The sequence below is a fragment of the Chenopodium album genome, chromosome 3, assembly GCF_948465745.1.
Source record: "Chenopodium album chromosome 3, dcCheAlbu1.1, whole genome shotgun sequence".
In the NCBI taxonomy this organism is placed as follows: domain Eukaryota; kingdom Viridiplantae; phylum Streptophyta; class Magnoliopsida; order Caryophyllales; family Amaranthaceae; genus Chenopodium; species Chenopodium album.
Window position 1 is genome coordinate 21877774 of NC_137836.1, and position 16201 is coordinate 21893974.

General features: G+C 38.3%; 1 non-coding gene across 1 annotated transcript; it reads left to right on the forward strand.

The window, feature by feature from the left end:
• The first annotated feature begins 10592 nt into the window (after window positions 1-10592).
• On the forward strand, window positions 10593-10699 carry LOC145625925 (small nucleolar RNA R71). The gene has a single exon (XR_014110817.1). It is a non-coding gene; the product is annotated as a small nucleolar RNA R71 (small nucleolar RNA).
• Window positions 10700-16201: the final 5502 nt, after the last annotated feature.

Consider the following 16201-nt stretch of genomic DNA (forward strand, 5'->3'; position numbering starts at 1 on the left):
TGTTGTTTGGTTGAAAAAAATAAGCTTGGGGGAGGAATTGCTTTGTGATCTATTGCTAGAATTTTTTATTTGAAAGTTGGTAGTTTATTGAGTTTGAATTGAGGAATGATCAACCTTGCTTCACTTCTAAGTTCACCACCAAATTAAAAATTTATTTCCATACCCTTTACCCTATCCTAAACGTTTCAACCATTTTAAGACCTTTTGACCTTAGTGAGTTTAGTTACTACCGATGGAGGGTAATCAATCCAAGCCTATTGAGCGAGCTATCAAAGCCGAGATGTCGAGTAGCCTAAACGTTTTTCATTGTTTATTTTTTCCGGTTCCTTTGAGGAATCTTGAGATATCACCTTAAGAGTGGATGCAAAACTAGTGAGGAGGTGGAAGTTTGTTTGGAGTTAAGGAGGAATGTAAGTCCCTCCAAGTTCTCTATCCTTTGCATGCTTTATGTGTGTACCAACCTTAGCTATTATTTTGCTTGGATACCTTTAATGTCTAGAAAAGATTGTATTCTTGTGCACTCAGCCCGTCGTTTGTGTTTGGTTTGAAATATCAAAACTTTAGTTTTCTTGATTTCACCTTTGCCTTGAATGTTATTTATTGCCAAGAGTTGTGGGTTAATCCTCTTAGGAAACCCTCACGAGATCTTACTCGTCCTCTTTGGCGACATGGGGGTTTAAAGGGCTTGATGCATATGCTAAATGCATCCGTGATTCCTACGGCGATGAGTTAGTGTACATTCTTTCTCTCTTTGTTTTCTTTGTTTGAATAAGTGAGTCATTTTCCTTTTTGTTTCGTTCTTGTTTTGCTCGAGGACGAGCAAAACCTTAGCTTGGGGGAATTTGATAAGTGACATTTATGTCACTCTTAGAGAGTAGTTTTAGAGTATTTTTCGTCTTTGATTTCTCGTATTTTCCATTTTTTATTCTCTTGTTTCCTCTTGAATAAAGTTTCTATTTTATTTGTTAATTTTGGAGTGTTTTAGTTTATTTTCTTTATTTTATTAGTTTTAGTTTATTTTCGTATTTTATTTGTTTTGGTTTTGTTTTATTCTATCCTTTATTTTTTTCATTTTATTTTATTTTATTTATCCCAATTCCTTTCCTCGGTTTTGTGTGTAGGGGTTTGGGTTTTATGTCAAGTGAGTTCGGGTTCCAATTTGAGTCAAACGCCAAATGCCCATTTCAGCATGCTGCCAGCTTATCCTCCACCACACTTCACCTTATCCTTCACCACCACAACTCCCCAATTATCCCCTGCGCCCTCTCCTTCACCCACACATACAGCCTTCAATGCCCCCTGCTCTAATTCACAGCTCCACCTCCAACCTTCACCACACCACCAAACCAATCCACGTACCTGACCACCCACACCCACGTAACCCCCTGCTTCAGTCTGACAGGGTAAAGTCGTATCCCCAAATCAAAAGTAATTCCTAAATCCTCTAACTAATATAGATTGGGAAGTAGGGTCGAATCCACAGAGAAACGAGTCTTTCTATTCCTAATTAACTAATATAATCTAGATTATGAAGTAACCAATATATAAATTTGAATATGAAACTAAACTACGAAGATTAAGAGTAGGGAGAAAACAATGAATAAAAGGATTTAGAGCATAGGTTCACCAATAAATAATATTCCAGGGTAGAATATAATAATCATTCATCAACGCATACATTAATCAGATTATAAAGGGCTTTCGCTACGTATTACAATCACACAATTAATTTACCGGTATTAAATCTCATCTTTCGAATCTCGACTTAACCATTTATAAATTAACCTGCCTATTGAAACTAAACCTAAACATTGATTCTCATCTGTCGAATCTCGAATCAATATTGTTAAACTCATGCGTAAAAGATCTACGCAAATCTAGTCACAGAGCATTAATTCAATCAATAGGAAATTAATCTAGCATTGACAATTAACAACAATAAATTACCCTTTTATATTATTTATGGATCTCTACAAACCTAGAAATAGAACTACTCACACATAATAAAAACTAAACTAATCAAAGCAATAAAACAAGACATGATCAAAAGAATAAAATAAACAACTAAGATTAAGAGAAGAGAAATAGTTACCAAATAAATCTGGAATTAAGAATAGATTAAGAACAAAGTATATGAGAGAGAAACTAATCTAAAAGTTAAGTAGAGAGAGAAAATCTAAGAAAGAATTAAGAAAGTAAAAAGAAGGATAAGAAAAAGTACTAAACTCGTTTTACGGAGAAGTATTTATACTCCGTAAGAATCCTCAACTAAAACAAACTTAAACGTCAAAATTAACTCCTAATAATAACACGCGCCCGATCGGGCGAGGCACCGCCCGATCGGGCGCGCCTTTTTTCTCATCAGGTATGAATCACGCGCCCGGCCGGGCGTGTCTCCGGGCGCCAGCCTTTTTGGCCGGACGGCTCTCTTGGGCCACTATTTGGACTACGATTGGGTCTTGAATACTCAGTCCAAATGCCCCTATATCACATATACCGAGCCCTTAATCACCGGTTCGATGGCTGATATGTCTAGTTTATATAGTGTTTTATCCCCGTCCCTTGGCCGTTATTAGTAGTGTTTTTGGCTCTTTCGGGCCACTTTTATTACTAATTTGTGTGTTCTAGTGTTTTCGTAGTTTTAGTTGTATTTTACAGGAAATTGCACTCTTGGAGCATTTTCCCGGGCTTTATTGGATCGACTACGGAAGCTAGAAGGACACGACCACTTTTGGAGCCCAGGATCGGTGAGAGCCGGTGATTAAGGGCTCGGTAATTGGGATCACGAGGCATTTGGACCAAGTATTCGAGACCCGAGAGGAAACCCGGACTGGGCCGAGAAATCTAGCCCAATCGAAGTTCAAGCCTCGAAGAAGAAGACCGGGCCCGATCGGGCAAGCATACGCCCGATCGGGCGGCTGCGCGCATAAGGACCCTCAAGGAAGAGGCACGCCCGATCGGGTGAGCTAAGCTCGATCGGGCGCGGCACATCAGTAAAGGGCATTGTAAAAAAGGCGGGCCCGATCGGGCGGCCCTTCGCCCGATCGGGCGCGTGTTTTCTTAGAAGCTGATTAGTTTAGTTTTAATTCTTGTTTTAGGAGAGGTTTAAATACGTTTTGTACGGAATTATTAGTGACCTTCTTTTCTTAGACTTTCTCTCTCTACTTAGTATTTTTCTCTCTCTTAGAATTCTTTCTCTAAACTTTTGTCCTTAATTCTTCCATTAATTCCAGTTTACTTTTTGGTAACAATTTCTTCCCCTTTAATTTCAGTTATTTTATTTACTCCCTTGATTATGCTTTTATTTATTTATTTGATTAGTTTAGTCATGATGATTTGTGAGTAGTTTAATTTCTAGGGTTTATGGGGATCTAATAAATAATATGAAGGGGTAAATTATTGTTGTTGATTATCAATGCTAGATTAATTTCCTATTGATTGATTTAATGCTCTGTGACTAGATTAAGCCTATCTTTTATGCATGAGTTTGACAATATTGATTCAAGAATCGAGAGATGAGAATTAATGTTTAGGTCTAGTTTCAATAGGCAGGTTAATTTATAAATGGTTAAGTCGAGATTCGAGAGATGAGATTTAATACCGGTAAATTAATTGTGTGATTGTAATACGTAGCGAGAGCCCTTTACAATCTGGTTAATTGATGCATTGATGATTGACTATTATTGATTATTGGTATTGCATGATAATTTCTTATTGGATTGTTTTAATGTTTTACAATTGCGGCTTGTAAAAGTATAGCAATATTAAATTGATGAATCGAGCAGATGTTAATTTGATATTAAAGGCTATTTTCAATAAGAACTTAGATCTAGTAAATTGCGAGAGCCTGTTAGATCTATGTTGATTAATAAATTGCGAGAGCCTGTTAATCATGTTATTTATGCAATGTCAATGATTGATTACTATGTTTTACCCTGGAGTATTATTTATTGGTGAACCTATGCCCTAGATCCTTTCATATATTGTTTTCTTCCTATTCTCAACCTTAGTAGTTTAGTTTCTTACTTAATTATAAATATTGGTTACTTAAATAATTTAGATTATATTAATTAATTAGGAGTAAAAAGACTTGTTTCCCTGTAGAGATCGACCCTACTTCCCTATCTATTTTAGTTAGAGGACTTAGGAATTATTTTTGATTAGGGGATACGACTTTACCCTGTCAATGGCTCTAACCGGCCCTGGGCTATAAAAACTGGTCGTACTTCTCCAATGCTCGTAATTGCTCCATAATATCTCGGGAAAATGCTCCAAAAGTGCAAATCCCTGCAAAAGTCAACCAAAACTACGAAAACACTAGAAAACACCAATTAGTATTAAAAGTGGCTCTAAAGAGCCAAAAACACTACTAATTACGACCAAGGGACGGGGGTAAAATACTATATAAAATAGACACATCAAACTCCCCCTAGCCAAACCTTTGCTTGTCCTTAAGCAAAGATCTCATCAATGAATAAATAAATATGCTTCACCCCAAAAAGTAAAAATCAAGCACAAACGATTCAGGGTAAATCAAATAAACATGCTTCAAAATCAACCAATCAAATCCATCCAATTACCTTTCTTCCCTAACAATTGTCAAATAGAGCAAACCACCAGAGCATATAGAATTCAAGACTAGTGCTCACACACTCAACTCTCATTTATGTAGCGAGTAAAAGATGTACTCGATCGCTCTCCAACCAACCCCTTTATGTGAACAATGCCCTCCCAACTCACACTCTCGTGTGTATAAACAAATGAACGCTCAACCTACTAGTCGACTCGAAATATGTCAAATCATAACTTGCATTGAAAAACAACACTTTCACATTCATACAACTCTATGCACAAAGGTCGGAAGATCTTTAAAGCTTGTAATATAAGGTTAGGTTAAAGGGTAGGAATCATTTGGGAATAAGTGAGAGAAAAGCTATGCTTAAAGGGAGCAAATCCTAATAAAACTCATGATCAAAATAAATAATGATCAACATCTCCTACATAACCAACTCTAACAAAAATCCATCAAATATACTCCAATCACAATAAACAATCCCAACACTTACAATTTCACTCATAAGATATAATAATGAGAAGTGGAGTAAATAAACAAACTTTATTTTCCAAACTTGAATTTTTCATTGAAGCTCAATTTTTTTCCTTTTGATCAACCTCCAACTAGAACATTTGAACATTGAACACCTTTTTTTCTATTTGTTTTTTTTTTCTTTTGAAGTTCACTTATTTTTTCACTTTTTTTTTTTTGAACTTCTCTTTTTTTTTTTCATAACATCATATTTTATTTTTTTTCTCAAGAAAATATAACTTTCAAACTCATCAAAAATAAACATGATAAAAAACAAAACAACTTCTCAAATCCCACCCAAATTTTGCAAATAATAAGCACACTACAAACTCCCTCACCTCACTCACTAATAGCTCCCCTAAGCCAAGCTTGGGACTAGTAACCAATGGGGAAAAATAGGCTTGTAATGTGGATAATAAACAACAAAAAGTCAAGGCAACAACATGGGTAGCAAGAAGGGAACAAATGTATCTACAATCATATGGAGGCTACCTAAAAGAACAAATGCCTTCGTCCTCCTCAATGTGCATAATAATGAGTCATACAAACATTACTTATAGTTGCAAACCAATACTCAAATTCATTGACACACCAGGAACTAAAACACATTCCTAACCAAATCAACTGGTCTAGCACTATATTCACAAGTAGTTGGACAAAATTGCACATGTTAAGGTTTCAAGGCAATCAAAGATCAAATCATGATCAACTAATCCACAATGCTTATCATCATGTACCAAGAATCAAAACAATTTTCTCAAGTATGGGGCACAGGGAAGCATGATTTACAATTCATTGGAACGTATTTTTGGATTTTTTTTTTCAATTTTTTTTTTTTTTTTTTTTTTTGTATTTTCATATGTAAGAAAGCAATAAAACTATCCTAGAAAGCAATAAATCCAAACTAAGAAAAACACCAAAAATAAAAGAAAAGAGAAAAAGAAAGATACCAAATCCAAAATCTCCCCCAAGCCAGAATCAGACAATGTCCTCATTGGCTCGGGAACTAGCCCAGCATAGCTAGTCCTGATCATCCTCATCCATGGAGCCGAACCCTGCACCTCCACTGCCACCTGCACCACCTGCACCAGAAGAGCTACCACCAAAATAATCAGCATGAAAAGTCCCCCCCCCCCGCCGGTCCCCCGAAAGGAATGTCCTGGCCGTACCCATGGAAGGCAGAATAGTCAGTGTAAATACCATGGGTAGTGGGATCTCTATCGTATCCCTGGGGTGGAGGCTGAAACCAGTCAGGGTAAATAGCATCGTCGGGAATGTTGCCCCGACAAGCATAATCATCGTACATAGGGTAGAGGGCTCTACCCTGGTTCCTCTCCAGGTACCCTAACCTCTGGTCTATAGAGCCTACCATCCTCCTAAGGTCAGTATGTGAATGCTCGATACGTCCTAAGGCCTGAACTATACTCTGAAGGTCCCAAACTGGGTCAGAGTCAACATGGGGGACGGAATGAGACATGCGAGGTGGAGAAAACGCTACCTCGGGCTGAGGCTGAGGCTGGGGTGGTGGAACTGGTGGAGGTACTGGTGGTGCTTGCCCCCTAGCATTGGCAACTAAAAGGTCATATGTGTAAGATGCTTGCCCGGGGGTAAAGGCGGTCAAGTCAGGACTAGGTAGGGAAAAGATGGGCAAAGGCTGCTCGGTCCCAGTCCTAATACACCAGTGGGGTGTCTGCTCACTGTCCGGTCGTACCCACCCCAGCTCCTCAAAATACCTAGCAGTCATATAGGTATCTGGTCCACAGTTGGTCAGTTGGTGGGGTCCACCCTCAACAAAACCGACCTTTTTCACTGCTATTCTAGTGATGAGGCCTCCTATACGAATGGGGGTGCAAGATTGGGTACTGGCCGTGGCATGTCTTCTCAAATGGTGAATAATGTACCTACCTATGTTCAGTTTCCCAAACCCATACACATAGTGTCCTATAACAGCTAGTTCGTTAGTTTGGGCGTTATGGGGCTCGTTCCTACCTAAAAAACACAAACCCGCAAATCTTTGCCAAATTTTTGGGATTGGGTGATGAATAGGTTTGGTACTATCATGTTGGGGGTCGGGAGTAAGCAAACCAGTCAGAGAATAATAAATGTCACCCATTTTATATTCAGCATGCCATTGGTGTGGTAATTCAGAATTTAATTCAAACAATTTACAAAATTCCACATAAGTTAAACTAATATTCCTATTGTTCAACCTAAAATTAAATTCGTCCCATTTCTACTATTTACAACTTTCAAAGAAGACAAGAATTCACAAGTCAATTCACGGTATGTAGGATAATGCATATCAACAAATTTTCTCATGCCTATGTCATTTAAAAATCGTTTCACAAAATCATACAAACCATAAGATTCTAAAGTAGGGCGGTGTAACCACTGTGAAGGAATTACCTCGCGCCCGACTAGGTGTTCTAGCCGCTCCTTTTGCTTCTGGCTAGCAATACAGATCGTTGGCCAGTACGGGAGTTGCAAATCCGGGTCATACTCCTCCCTCGAGCTAGAACTCCTACCAAAAATAAATCGAGCCCTCTTTGAAACCATGGTAAAAATGGGTATGTAAATTAATTTGAATGGAATTCGAAAATTGTGATATAGAAATGTAGAGGATGAAGAGAGGATTAATAATATGTAAAAAGTTTTGGATTTGGGTGAGAAATAGAGGAGAAAACTTAGAGAGAAGGTAGAGGATTTAAGCTTTTAGAGAGAGAAAGTTATAGAGGAAAGAGATTGAAATGAGAAAAGGACGAAGAAAGAAGAAGAAAAAGGGCGTCAGGTATGTCGCGCCTGGTCGGGCGGGTGTTCGCCCGGTCGGGCGATCTGATTTGTAATTTTTGTTGTGCTCTCGCGCCCGGTCCGGCGGAACTCGCCCGATCGGGCGATCTAAATTACCCGATTTCGTATACTCTCGCGCCCGGTCGGGCGCCCTTCGCCCGATCGGGCGATATGATGATGCAATTTTCGTCTCTTCTCGCGCCCGGTCAGGCGAGATTTGCCCGATCGGGCGGACGAATATGTCCGTATACGACGATTTTCGCGTCCGGTCGGGCGCCCATCGCCTGGTCAGGCGAAAAGACCTGATTTTTTAACCCAGCTCTCACGCCCGGTCGGGTGAGCTTTGCCCGGTCGGGCCCGAGGCTAATTGACGAATTTCTTATTTTCATCTTTTCTTCAAATTTTGGCTAACTCTTTTCCTTCAAACCTGTATAAACACTCATAAAACTCATTAAATTCCCTCATCTCTCCTCTCAATAAGAAAAAGAAAGAAAAACTAGTCTAAAAAGCATTAAAAATACGGCTTGCCTCCCGCAAAGCGCTGGTTTATCTAGGTCCCGCACGACCTTCTTACCAAGTACAAGAACTAGGACCCTTGGCCTAACGCTTGATCGGGCGGTTTCTTACCCGGTCAAGCGGTGTTTTGGCTACGACGCGGCTTCCTGACATGCCCTGTGGGACGCCAATTCACCTTATCTGGTGGATCCTCCTTGACTTGGATAGGGGGTTCTTCAATGCTTCGCACTAAATATCCCTCTTTGATCGAGGGTTGCTTCAAATTGTCATTGCATTTAACATTTGCAACTCAATCTGGCGGAACACTTACCGTAGGCTCAATTTGCACAACTTGCTTGATTGATTCCACCTTTTCGTCCTCAAAGCCAAGACCGACAGTGTAGAGGGATCTTTCTATTGCATCAACTTCCTTCTGCCATTTGTCTATCTCATCTGAAAGGGATGCAACACAAGATACCGCCTCCAAGGGATCTTTTACAAGAGCTTGGGGCTTGTTAGAATAACTTTGAACCACATTAACACTAAAGCACTTCTCCTCTATCATGGGGCTTTTAGGGGTATTATTAAGAGTAAAAATAATTTTATCGTCCCCTGCTGGTAGTGTTAATTTACCACTTCTCACATCTATAATTGCTCTTGTAGTGTTAAGGAATGGTCTACCCAAAATGATTGGGGTTTGCATATCCTCAGCCATATCAAGAACAACAAAATCAACAGGTATATAAAATTTACCTACTCTAACGGGGACATCCTCTAAAACACCTAAGGGGTATTTGAATGAACAGTCGGCCATTTGTAGAGTATTGTTAGTAGCTTTTAATTTACCCATATTTAGTTTGGAACACACAGATAATGGCATAACACTAACGCTAGCACCCAAATCACACAATGCATTATCAATCATTAGATTGCATATATGACAAGGGATAGAAAAACTACCCGGATCTTTTAATTTAGGTGGAGATTTATTTTGAAGTACGGCACTACACTCTGCAGTGAAAGCTACTGTCTCTACCTCACTAATAGACCTTTTTTCTTGTCAATATTTCTTTCATAAATTTTGCATATGAAGGAATTTGTGTGATTAATTCAGTGAAGGGAACTGTTACCTTCAAATCTTTTACCATCTCAAGGAACTTACCAAACTGCTTATCCAAATTTATTTTCAGTTGACGATTGGGGAATGGAAGTTTTATAATTGGCTTTGGAGCATTATTGCTCTTATCTGGAGTGGCCACCTTCTCTGGAGTCGTACCCTGCAATGTAGAATTAGATATATTAGTATTATGCTTTAGCCCTGCAGGGCTATTAGCTACATTGTCTGGTTTAACTGAATCAAGATTAGCATTATTTATTAAAACAGGTTCATCAACTCTGGGCATAGGGGGCCCTTCATAGTTTTAACCACTCCTTAGAGTAATTTCATAGGCTTGATCCGTAGGCCTGGTCGGCTGTGCTGGTAGAGCTCCCTGTTGGCGAGCTTGTAGAGTAGCGGAAAGTAGTGCAATTTGATTATCTACAATTTTATTATGTGCTAGAATTGAATCAATTTGCGCATCTCTACTCTCCATGTGCTTCTGCATATTACCTAGCATCGCTCTAATTTCTACCAAAGCGGGGTCGGAAGATGAGGAGGGTTGTTGTGGTTGGTTCTTCTAGCCAGCATTGGGATGGTAATATTTCTGCTGCTGTTGCTGTGGCGCTTGTGGTTCTTGTGGTGGTGGATTTTGAACATTAGTGCTCCGGTAGAAAAGGTACGGATGATTCCGGTACCCAGGATTGTAGGTGTTGGAGTATGGGTTATTCTGCCTATAAGCTTGAAAGGCATTAACTTGCTCCACGGAACTCCTGCAATCTTGTTCCCAATGACCTATAATTCCACAATTTTCACAGAAAGCCTCATTAGCATTATTATTGATTGCAGAAACATTAGCTATATTAGCAGTGCTAAGATTATCTAATTTGGCAAATAGAGGTTAATTGATCTTGCAAAAAGGATACAGAGTCAACACTGTGCTTCCCCTTGTTAGCAAAGCCTCTAGGATTCCCATATTGGGAATTATGTATCGCCATATCTTCAATAACCTGACCTGCATCATCAACATTAAGATTCATAAATCTCCCACTAGCTGCAGAATCTAAAATTATTCTAGATGAATTTCCAATGCCATTGTAAAAGGCTTGGATTAACTGCCATTGTGCCAAATTATGGTGGGGGCATTCTCTTTGTAGGTCCTTGAACCTCTCCCAAGCCTCATATAAAGTTTCATCGGCTTCTTGGGCAAAGTTCTGAATTGCACTCCATAGTACGGCTGTTCTCTGTGCAGGATAATACTTGTTATAAAAATTCAAAACAAGAGTTTCCCAGTCAGTTATACCAAGTGCAGTTCTATTTAAACCATTAAACCACAATTTAGCTTTTCCAGTTAAAGAGAAAGGAAAGAGAATCTCCCTGATTTGGTCTTGTGTGACCCCGGCGTACCTGATGGTATTGCAATATTGACAATAGTCTGCAATGTGAAGATTTCGGTCTTCACCCTTAGCTCCACTAAATTGCTTCCTCTCTATCATCGTTATAAATTGGGGTTTAATCTCAAATTGTACCCCATCAAGAGCCGGAGTGGGAGTGAGATGTGGAAAGTCGATAAGCTTTGGTTGTGAGTAATCACTAAGCTTCTTTGGAGTCGTCATCTCTGATTCTGGATCTGATGATACCTCTGAATCGTTAAAACCAGTTGGAGGATCACGGTGATTATTATTATCACCAGAGTCCGCCAGAATTTGCTTGTAGAAGTTCTTCTGCCTATGAAAGGATCGTTTGATCTCGGGATCGAATGGGATGTACCCTGATCTGGAACACCTGGGCATAAACAAAAAAAAAACTAAAAGCAAATATGAGATTTGCCTCAAAGAACTAATGTTCTCTGAGACAAAAAGAAATAACCTAGGCTACAAAATTAATCAGAAATAAAAATAAAACCGTTTCCCCGGCAACGGCGCCAAATTTTGACAGGGTAAAGTCGTATCCCTAAATCAAAAGTAATTCCTAAATCCTCTAACTAATGTAGATTGGGAAGTAGGGTCGAATCCACAGAGAAACGAGTCTTTCTATTCCTAATTAACTAATATAATCTAGATTATGAAGTAACCAATATATAAATTTGAATATGAAACTAAACTACGAAGATTAAGAGTAGGGAGAAAACAATGAATAAAAGGATCTAGGGCATAGGTTCACCAATAAATAATATTCCAGGGTAGAATATAATAATCATTCATCAACGCATACATTAATCAGATTATAAAGGGCTTTCGCTACGTATTACAATCACACAATTAATTTACCGGTATTAAATCTCATCTTTCGAATCTCGACTTAACCATTTATAAATTAACCTGCCTATTGAAACTAGACCTAAACATTGATTCTCATCTGTCGAATTTCGAATCAATATTGTTAAACTCATGCGTAAAAGATCTGCGCAAATCCAGTCACAGAGCATTAATTCAATCAATAGGAAATTAATCTAGCACTGACAATTAACAACAATAAATTACCCTTTTATATTATTTATGGATCCCTAAAATCCCTAGAAATATAACTACTCACACATAATAAAAACTAAACTAATCAAAGCAATAAAACAAGACATGATCAAAAGAATAAAATAAACAACTAAGATTAAGAGAAGAGAAATAGTAACCAAATAAATCTGGAATTAAGAATAGATTAAGAACAAAGTATATGAGAGAGAAACTAATCTAAAAGTTAAGTAGAGAGAGAAAATCTAAGAAAGTAAAAAGAAGGTTAAGAAAAAGTACTAAACTCGTTTTACGGAGAAGTATTTATACTTGATATGTCCAATTTATATAGTGTTTTACCCCCGTCTCGTGGTCATAATTAGTAGTGTTTTTGGCTCTTTAGGGCCACTTTTATTACTAATTTGTGTTTTCTAGTGTTTTCGTAGTTTTAGTTGAGTTTTACAGAAAATTGCACTTTTGGAGCATTTTCCCAGGTTTTCAAGGATCGATTACGGAAGCTAGAAGGACACGACCATTCTTGAAGCCCAGGATCAGTGAGAACCGGTGATTAAGGGCTCGGTATGTGATACCGGGGCTATTGGATCAAGTAATCAAGACCCGATCAGGAAATTCGGATTGGGCCAAGGAATCGAGCCCAATCAAAATCCAAGCCTCGAATAAGAAGCCTGGCCCGATCGGGCAAGCATATGCCCGATCGGGCGGGTGCGCGCAAAAGCAACCTCAAGGAAGAAGCGCGCCCGATTGGGTGAGCGTAGGCTCGATCGGGCGCAGCATACCAGCAAGGGGCAGAGTAAAAAGGCGGGCCCGATCGGGCGGCCCTTCGCCTGATCGGGCGCAAGTTTTTCGAAGTAGCTGATTAGTTTTGTTTTAGTTTTTGTTTTAGGAGTGTTTAAGTACGACTTATGTACGTAATTTTTGTTTACCTTCTCTTTTAGATTTTCTCTCTCTACTTAGGATATTTTCTCTCTCTTAAATTCTCTCTCAACTTTGTTCTTAATTACTTTCTTTAATCTAGATTTCTTTTGGTAACAATTTCTTCTCTTTTAATTTCAGTTATTTTATTTACTTCTTTGATTATGTCTTGCTTTATTTATTTGATTAGTTTAGATATGTTGATGCTTAAGTAGTTTTATTTCTAGGGTTTTTGGGGATCTAATAAATATTATGAAGGGGTAAATTTGTGATTGTTGATTATCAATGCTTGGTTAATTTCCTATTGATTGATTTAATGCTATGCAATTAGGTTTGGCCAGATTTAATTGTATGAGTTTAGCAATATTAATTCGAGATTCGACATATGAGAATTTATGTTTAGGCTTAGTTTCAATAGGCGGACTAATTTATAAATGGTTAAGTCGAGATTCGACAGATGAGATTTAATACCGGTAAATTAACTCTGTGATTATAATACGTAGCGAAAGCCCTTTATAATCTGATTGATCAATGCTTGATGATTGCTTATTATGATTTTCCCTGGATTATTGTTTATTAGTGAACCTATGCCCTAGGTCTTTTAATATTTAATTTCTCCCTACTTTATTTCTGACAGGGTAGAGTCGTATCCCCTAATCAAAAATAATTCCTAAGTCCTCTAACTAAAGCAGATAGGGAAGTAGGGTCGATCTCCACGGGGAAACAAGTCTTTCTATTCCTAATTAATTAAAATAATCTAGATTATGAAGTAACCAATATTTATATTTGAATAAGAAACTAAACTACTAAGATTGAGAATAGGGAGAAAACAATATATAAAAGGATCTAGGGCATAGGTTCACCAATAAATAATATTCCAGGGTAAAACATAATAATCAATCATTGACATTGCATAAATAACATGATTAACAGGCTCTCGCAATTTATTAATCAACATAGATCTAACAGGCTCTCGCAATTTACTAAATCTAAGTTCTTATTGAAAATAGCCTTTAATATCAAATTAACATCTGCTCGATTCATCAATTCAATATTGCTATACTTTTACAAGCCGTAATTGTAAAACGTTAAATCAATTCAATAAGAAATTATCATGCAATACCAATAATCAATAATAGTCAACCATCAATGCATCAATTAACCAGATTGTAAAGGGCTTTCGCTACGTATTACAATCACAGAATTAATCTACCGGTATTAAATCTCATCTCTCGAATCTCGACTTAACCATTTATAAATTAACCTGCCTATTGAAACTAGACCTAAACATCGATTCTCATCTCTCGAATCTCGAATCAATGTTGTCAAACTCATGCATAAAAGATAGGCCTAATCTAGTCACAGAGCATTAAATCAATCAATAGGAAATTAATCTAGTATTGATAATTAACAACAATAAATTACCCCTTCATATTATTCATGGATCCCCATCAACCCTAAAAATAAAACTACTCACACATATTAAAAACTAAACTAATCAAAGCAATAAAATAAGTCATGATAAAAGGAATAAAATAAACAACTAAGATTAAGAGAAGAGAAATCGTTATCAAACTAATCTGTATTAATGGAAAATAATTAAGAACAAGAGTTGAGAGAAAAGTTAAGAAAGAGAAAAATCCTAAGTAGAGAGAGAAAGTCTAAGAAAAGAAGGTCCTCCAAATTCCGTACAAAACTCGTATATAAACGTTCCCTAAAACAAAAATTAAAACTAAACTAATCAGGTCCTATAGAAACACGCGCCCGGTCGAGCGAAGGGCCGCCCAATCGGGCCCGCCTTTTTCTTCAGGACCCATCGGGGCAGCCGTGCCCGATCGAGCTAACGCTAACCCGATCGGGCGCGCCTTCTTGCTGGTGCTCTCTTTTGCGCCCCTGCCCGATCGGGCGCAAGCTTGCCCGATCGGGCCCGGTCTTCTTCTTCGAGGCTCGAATTTCGATTGGGCTCGATTCCTCGGCCCAATCTAAGTTTCCCCATCGGGTCTTGATTAAACGATCCAATAGCCTCGGTGTCTCATACCGAGCCCTTAATCATCGGCTCTCACCAATCCTAGGCTTCAAAAGTGGTCGTGTCCTTCTAGCTTCCGTAGTTAATCCATAAAGCCCGGGAAAATGCTCCAAGAGTGCAATTTCCTGTAAAATACAACTAAAACTATGAAAACACTAGAAAACACAAATTAGTAATAAAAGTGGCTCGAAAGAGCCAAAAACACTACTAATAATGACCAAGGGACTGGGGTAAATTACTATATAAAATAGACACATCAATTTCCTCCGACCTTATTCTTCGTAGTATAGTCTTTATTTACAACAATATTGGTTACCTTGATAATTTAGATTATAATAATTAATTAGGAGTAGAAAGACTTGTTTCTCTGTGGATTCGACCCTACTTCCCTATCTACTTTAGTCAGAGGACTTAGGTAATTACTTTTGATTAGGGGATACGACTTTACCCTGTCAAAATTTGGCACCGTTGCCGGGGACAAAGAAAGAACAAGGTTTTGCATGCTATTTATTATGCAAGCAAAACTTTGGATGAGGCCCAAGTCAACTATGCCACTACAGAGAAGGAGTTTCTTGCTGTTATATATGCTTTAGAAAAATTTAGATCATATCTTGTTGGTTATAAAGTCATTGTTTTTACTGACCATGCAGTGTTGAAGTACTTGATAGCTAAGGCGGAATCAAAGCCAAGGCTACTCCGATGGGTTCTTTTGCTCCAAGATTTCAACATTGAAATAAAAGATAAAAAGGGAGCAGAGAACGTAGTGGCAGACCACTTGTCACGTATCAGGTATGATAAGGATTCTCTTCCTATAGATGATTATTTCCCCGATGACAACCTATATGCAGTTGTAGAGCAACACCCATGGTATGCAGATTTTGCTAATTATTAAGTGGGTGGTACTCTACCTCCTGACTTGTCCTACCAACAAAAAAAGAAATTCCTTTCTAATGTTAAACATTATTTTTGGGATGATCCTTTTTTGTTTCGTGAGTGTGCAGATGGATTATTTCGCAGGTGTGTTCCCGAATGGGAAGTCCACGGTGTGCTTACTAGTTGCCACACCTCACCATATGGAGGACATCATGGCCCCACTAAAACAGTGGCCAAGATTAATGAGTCGGGTTTTTATTAGCCTACAATGTTTAAGGATGCTAACATTTTTGTGCAGGCTTGTGACTCTTGCCAGAGGACTGGCAACATCTCGCGGCGGCATGAGATGCCTCAAACCGGAATTTTAGAAGTTGAAATTTTTGACGTTTGGGGTGTTGATTACATGGGATCGTTCCCTTCTTCAAAAGGGAACCGCTATATTTTTGTCGTCGTCGACT